Below are 7920 nucleotides of genomic sequence, written 5' to 3'. Positions count from 1 at the left end.
CCAAGGAAACTCCGGATCTCTCCAACCGTGGTTGGTGCTTCCCAGTTTGTCACAGTGACTACCTTAGTGGGGTCTACTGCGATACCTTCTCCGGATATAACATGTCCGAGAAATCCAACTTCCTTTAACCAAAACTCACATTTGCTGAACTTGGCATATAACTGATGTTCCCTTAGTTTCTCCAAAACCAATCGCAAATGTTCCTTATGTTCCTCTTCATTCTTCGAGTAAACCAAAATATCATCAATGAACACCACGACGAACTTATCCAAAAACTCCATAAACACTTTGTTCATCAGGTTCATGAAATAGGCAGGTGCGTTAGTCAGTCCAAATGACATAACGGTATACTCATACAGTCCATATCTTGTGGTGAACGCTGTCTTAGGTATGTCCTGCTCTCGAATCTTCAGCTGATGGTACCCTGATCGCAAATCGATCTTGGAAAACACTTTAGCTCCTTGCAAACGATCAAACAGATCATTTATCATTGGTAGTGGGTACTTGTTCTTGATTGTTACTTCATTCAATCCACGATAATCAACAACCATCCTTAACGATCCATCCTTCTTCTCCACTAAAAGTACGGGTGATCCCCAAGGCGAAGAACTTGGGCGTATATAACCTTTATCCAATAGCTCCTTAATCTGCTTCTTGATTTCCGCCAAATCCTGTGCGGGCATCCTGTATGGTCGCTTCGATATTGGGCCTGTACCTGGCAAAAGCTCAATCAAAAACTCAATGTCTCTATCCGGTGGCATTCCTGGCAATTCATCCGGAAATACCTCAGGGTAATCCTTCACCACTGGCACCTCTTCCTGCACAACTCCTGATAAGGAATTTACTTGATTCCTATTTGGTCCATGTCGTGATACATACCTAATCCTTCTTCCTTCTGGCGTTGTGAGCAAAATCGTCTTACTTGCGCAATCGATGTTTCCTCCATACATCGACAGCCAATCCATACCGAGAATCACATCCAATCCTTGGGATTCCAGAATGATCAAATCCGTCGGGAATACATGCCTTCCTATACTTAATGGCACTTGAAAACATCCTTGTCTGGCCATATACTCCGCTCCTGGTGAGCTTACTAGCATAGGGGTTTTAAGAATCTGAGTAGGCAGACTATACTTCTCTACAAATCCCCTTGATATGTATGAATGCGATGCACCAGTATCAAAAAGAACAAGTGCAGTAAATGACTTAACCAAAAACTTACCGATTACTGCATCGGGCTGATCTTCAACCTCCTCCACATCAATGTGGTTCACCTGTCCCCTGTTGAAAGGGTTTGGCTTCTTTCCAGAGCTTCCATTTCCACCTTGGCCTTCGGGACAGTCATTTGCATAATGTCCGGTCTTGGAACACTTGTAACAGGTGACATGGCTCAGGTCTTTCTTGGCTGGGGTTGATGGTGTGGTCCGGTTCTGGCCGTTGCTTCCTCCATTCCCATTACCATTCTTGTGGCCATTATGGTTGTGCGAACTACCTCCTCCATGGGTATGCTGAAACTGAACTCCCTGTTTAGGGGTATAACGGGGCTTCTGCTGGGCTCCAGAGTTATACTTCCCCTGCCCATACTTCCTCTTGCGATTCTCAATCTGTTGTTGCTTTCCTTCAATCATGAGGGCGCGGTCTACCAACTCCTGGTAGTTATTGAATCTTGCTACCATCAACTGCAGGCTTAACTCGTCATTCAGTCCTTCCAGAAACTTCTCCTGCTTAGTTGCGTCTGTAGCAACGTCATCTGGGGCATAACGTGCTAACTTACTAAAATCATCCACATACTGGCCAACAGTCCTTCCTCCTTGGCGTAAGTTGCGAAACTCACGCTTCTTCATGGCCATAGCTCCTGCTGAAACATGGGCAGTGCGGAAAGCTTGCTGAAACTGATCCCATGTGACAGTGTCTACAGGGTAAGTGGCTGTGAAATTCTCCCACCATGCTGCTGCGGGTCCGTCAAGCTGATGTGCAGCAAACTTCACCTTCTCACCATCTGTGCACCCTGCAGTGGTCAACTCTCTTCCTATCTTGCGGAGCCAATCATCTGCTACAATCGGCTCGGTGCTACTAGAATACACCGGCGGATGCAGCCTAAGGAAACGAGTCAAGTGATCCGTAGGTGGTGGTGGTGGGTTGTTGTTGTTGCCTTGGTTCTGTACCAATGTTTGAATCAAAGTGTTCTGCTGTTGAATCAACTGAGTGATCTCTGGCGGGAAAACAAACTCGGGGTTGCGTCTCGGAGGCATCTGAAGGGTTTAGAAAAGATGAGAAATTAAGAATAGAGTGAGGTCTAAGGAGAAAACACTACCCAAATGCTCATGAGACAAAAGCACACAAAATCACTTCATTCATTTCAACAAAGGGCTTACAACGGTCTAACTATCGCAAAAGTGCTTGTACTATAATGTTTACATGGAGGGAAATACTACTAATATGTGGGGGTCATCTATTAATTTGAACCAGTGGAAGACTCCATGATGTCTGCTCCAGCTTCGTCTTCAAAGTCGGGCTCACTTGGATCCGAATCGGTGTCGTCGATGATGATGTAGTTGCTCGGACAGTCGACGTACTTGTCTTCATTCTTGAGCGCTAATTTCTTCTTGAGTTCTTCAATCTCATACTTAAGATCGCTATTGTGCTTTACTACAGCTACGATCTCGTCCATGTAGTCCTTGCGTGTAGACTTTAGTTCTCCTTCAAGTTCGATGATCCTTCCCTTCGCATTCTTCAACTCTATCATATCATTGCACATCTGGTTCTCCTGGCGTCGAATGTGCTGGTTTAGCTCTTGGATGAAAGCTGCAATGGATCTATCCTTCTTAGTGCTGACTATCTCCCATTGTTCATCTCGGCGTCCGCAAATCTGGTAGATAGTGTCCTTGAGGTCTTCTTGATAAATTTCTCCAATGCGTCCCATGGTGATATGAGCTGCCATGCTCTTTCCCAGACTCCAGGTTGGTGCACTGAAAACACTATCTATAGGCTTGGTGATTGGGGCGAATGTCCTTCCCGGAACGTGGGCTTGAATCTTCCAGCGCTCCTCTTCAGGCAGAGTGGCGTTGAAAGTCCCTGTGAAGCTTGGTAGTCCAATGTTCAGGTACTTGGCGACTTCCCTCAAGTGGAATCCAAAAGGTGTACCTTCATCTGGTTGAGCGTACTTGATCCTTGCGTCCGTCATCCTAAAAGAGTAGAAAAGATGAGGAGTTAGAAAATGAGAAGAGAGTAGTGATCTATGGCTTTAACTTAGTGGTCGTGTCCTACAGTCAGCGTGTGCTCTGATACCATCTCTGTAGCGACCCGACCTCAGATGGTCAAGTCTCTGTGCTCAGGTGTCATCCCTGGATCAGTAATGCTGACACCACACAGTACTTCGAAGGATTTATAACAGAGTAGCAATCACACACTTATTACATCGATGTCCCAAAAGAGGACTTATTACAATAATCATGGCTTAAGGCCATCTAATAACGATAACAGCGGAAGACTTGGAAGATAAGTGAGTCCATCAACTCCAACGGCATCACTGAGTATAGAACCACGACCTAAAAGCACCTTACTCGTCGTCTGAAAAGTCTGCAACATGAAAGTTGCAGCCCGAAAACGGGTCAGCACATGGAATATGCTGGCAATGTAACACATAGAGAATAACAATGGAGATAGGCTATACTACATGCATATTTGGCTGGTGGTAAAGCTCTAAGGTTACAATTTTGCATAAAGCCAATTTTTCCCTACTGCAAAGGAATAAATTTATTTAACTATCATGGTGGTTGTTAAACATTGAGAATGGTTGACAGCATCCTCAATCCCAATTAAAAATAATCATTAACAAACCCAACAATATTAGATTTAGGGTAACATGTTGAGATTCACATGATATTCAAGTACTAGATACTCAAGATGTCCATAACCGGGGACACGGCTAATCATGATTAGTTTGTACACTCTGCAGAGGTTTGCGCACTTTTCCCCACAAGACTCGATCGCCTCCGTTTGATTCCTCGCACTACATGGTGTTTGAGAAACGGATGACCGAGACATAGTCTTTCAGAAGCGCTAGCACCTTACGACGGGTAGACCGGTACACCTACATCCCCTACATCTGCTAGTCTACCACTATAAGAGTTCGCACGACTTAGTCAACTATGCCAGAGCCCATAATGGCTTGTGGCTGCACACGAAGTTACTAGCATGAATTATCTTATGATCCCTTTGAGCCTGGGTGGCGGTCCATAGGAAAATCACACGGTAACCCCGGGATTTCCAAAAAACAGGCAATCACTGGATACCCCAGGTGCCTCAATCCACCCAGATGTGTATTTAAGTTGCCACCTTAGATAAACCATTAATTAACAATCTCACATCTGTCATGGATATTCACTCACCCAATCCACGTCTACTAGCATAGCATGGCATATTAAGCAAACGCAGAGTTAACTCCCAAAGGTTTCATAAGTAATACAGGTAATAGGTACTACCTCATCTACTTCCCATCCCACAATTTAATTAGATCCTAATCATGCAATGTTTGAGGATTGATCTAATGCATAAAAACTGGGTAGTAGAAAAGATATGATCAAGTGTTACTTGCCTTGCTGATGATCCGCGAAACCTAGAGATTCGAAGTAACAAGCGGCGCACTCCGGGTGATCTATCCCAGACAAACAACAAGCATACAATAAGTACTCATCTAATGCACAGGTAAATCTCGAATAAAATATCTAACCGGAAAGTTCAACTTAAGAACCCTGGTTGCAAAAGAAAACGAATCGAACAAATCAACAGAAAACAACCGGCGAAAGAAAACAGCTCGGTTCTAGCAAATTGAAACTAGGTCAAATTTTACAGTAGCAAAACTTATTTAAGTTGATTATTTGGAAAAAGGGTTTGAGACGAAACTCCAGATGCTTGAATCACCTGATTCCGATAAACGAGCGAGAAGATAAACTAGAACGAAGATCGGATCTGAAATCGCGATCAGAAAATAGCGGAATAAATCCGATTAAAAGAAGAACGACAAACGGTTAAACGAACGGATGTTCGTTAACCGGGGATAACCGGTGATCACGTTCGTTAAGACGAACGGTCCGGCGAACGCTCGCTAAACAACAGAACCGGAAACAAAAACCGATCTAGGGTTTCGAAAAAAACCGAAACGACAGAAAAAGAAAACCGGAACGGTTTTTATAAAAAACCGAACCGAGGGAGAGGGTGGCGCGGCGCGGCTACCTCGACGAGGCGAGGCTCCGGCAGGGCGGCGGCTAGGCGGCGGGGCGACGGTGACGCGGCGGCGGCGCGTCGCTGCTGCTACTGCTGCTTGGGGCGGCGGCTGCGGGTTGTGGGGAGGAGAGGGGGGTGTTGGGTATTTAAAGGGGGGGAAGGGGTGGCTTGGGGGAGGGGGCAAGCAAGAGGAGGAGGAATCCTCCTCGGATTCGGCCGGCGGCGGCGGCGCAGCTGCGCGCGGGCGCGCGCGAGGGGAGGGGGCGCGGCTGGGCCCTTGGCCCAGTCGGGCGCTGCGTTTTTTTAAAGCGCGCAGAAAAAGAATAAAATAAAATCTAAACGAAGTCCAAAAATTACAAAGTAAATTTTCCCTGACTCCTGAAAATGAGTCGAACAAAATGAACTTTTACCCGGGGCCTAAAATGCAATTTTTTTTGAAAACACGCATTTTTTTCCTAAGGCAAATAAACACCGAGAAAATCCAGAATTTGATTTATTTATTAAATCCTCATTTTTCCTAATTTTTGGGAAAGTCATATTATTCCCCTCATATTTTGATATTGGAAAAATTATTTGAAGATGAAATAAATAAAATCAAATGATCCTCTTTTCATAATTCGAGGAAACTCAAATATGAAAACTTCGAAATCTCCAACTCTCTCCGAGGGTCCTTGAGGTGCGTGAAATTTCTAGGATCGGCAAATGCACGAAAATATGTAATGCATGATGATTTAATGTGTAACATTCCAAATTGAAAATGTGGGATGTTACAAAACCCCATCTTTTTATCCTTGATGGCAACAATACAATAAGTGCCTTGCTGCTCCTGCTGTCACTGGGAAAGGACACCGCAAGATTGAACCCAAAGCTAAGCACTTCTCCCATTGCAAGAAAGATCAATCTAGTAGGCCAAACCAAACTGATAATTCGAAGAGACTTGCAATGATAACTTAATCACACATAAAAGAATTCAAATGAGATTCAAATATTTCTCATAGATAAACTTGATCATAAACCCACAATTCATCGGATCTCGACAAACACACCGCAAAAAGAGTTACATTGAATAGATCTCCAAGAAGATCAAGGAGAACATGGTATTGAGATCCAAAGAGAGAGAATAAGCCATCTAGCTAATAACTATGGACCCGAAGGTCTGTGGTAAACTACTCACAACTCATCGGAGGGGCTATGGTGTTGATGTAGAAGCCCTCTATGGTCGATTCCCCCTCCGGCGGAGCGCCGGCGAAGGCTCCAAGATGGGATCTCGCGGATACAGAAGGTTACGATGGTGGAAATAGTTTTTCGTGGTCGCTTCTGATGTTTTCGGGGTACGTGGGTTTATATAGGAGGAAGAAGTATGCCGGTGGACGCCCGAGGGGCCCACGAGATAGGGGGCGCACCCAGTAGGGGGGCGCCCTCCACCCTCGTGGCCTCCTCGATTGATTCTTGACTTGCACTCCAAGTCCTTTGGATTACATTGTTCCAAAAAGATCGCTCCCAAAAGTTTCATTCCGTTTGGACTCCGCTTGATATTCCTTTTCTTCGAAACACTGAAACAGGCACAACAAAATAGCAATACGGGCTGGGCCTCCGGTTAGTAGGTTAGTCCCAAAAATGATATAAAAGTGTAAAGTAAAGCCCATAAACATCCAGAACAGGTAATATAATAGTATGGAAAAATCAAAAATTATAGATACGTTGGAGACGTATCAAGCATCCCCAAGCTTAATTCCTGCTCGTCCTCGAGTAGGTAAATGATAAAAACAGAATTTTTGATGTGGAATGCTACCTAGCGTAATTCTAAATGTAATTTTCTTTATTGTGGCATGATTGTTCAGATCCAAATGATTCAAGATAAGAGCTTATAAAACATAAAAATAGTAATACTCAAAGCATACTAACAAATAATCATGTCCTATCAAAATAGCATAGCCAAAGGAAGCTTATCCCTACAAAATCATATAGTTAGGCCTTGCTTAATTTTCATGTCCTATCAAAATACTCCCATGATGCACAACCCCGATGACGACCGAGCAATTGGTTCATACTTTTTAACGTGCTTCAGCTTTTTCAACTCTTACGCAATACATGAGCGCAAGCCATGGACATAGCACTATGGTGGTATATGGTGGTGGTTGTGAGGACAAAAAGGGAGAAGATAGTATCACATCAACTAGGCGTATCAACGGGCTATGGAGATGCCCATCAATAGATATCAATGTGAGTGAGTAGGGATTGCCATGCAACGGATGCACTAGAGCTGTAAATGTATGAAAGCTCAACAAAATAAACTAAGTGGGTGTGCATCCAACTTGCTTGCTTATGAAGACCAAGGGTATTTTGAGGAAGCCCATCATTGGAATATACAAGCCAAGTTCTATAATGAAAAATTCCCACTAGTATATGAAAGTGACAACACAAGAGACTCTCTATCATGAAGATCATGGTGCTACTTTGAAGCACAAGTGTGGAAAGGAGATAGTAGCATTGTCCCTTCTCTCTTTTTCTCTCATTTTTTTTCTTCTTCTTTTCTATTTTTTTCTTCCTCTTTTTTTATTTGGTGGGCTTCTTTGGCCTGTTTTTTTATGGGCTTCTTTGGCCTCTTTTATTTTTATAAAGTCCGAAGTTTCATCCTGACTTGTGGGGGAATCATAGTATTCATCATCCTTTCCTTACTTGGGACAATGCTCT

The sequence above is a fragment of the Triticum aestivum genome, chromosome 1B (assembly GCF_018294505.1).
Source record: "Triticum aestivum cultivar Chinese Spring chromosome 1B, IWGSC CS RefSeq v2.1, whole genome shotgun sequence".
In the NCBI taxonomy this organism is placed as follows: domain Eukaryota; kingdom Viridiplantae; phylum Streptophyta; class Magnoliopsida; order Poales; family Poaceae; genus Triticum; species Triticum aestivum.
Note: the sequence above shows the minus strand (reverse complement) of the source record.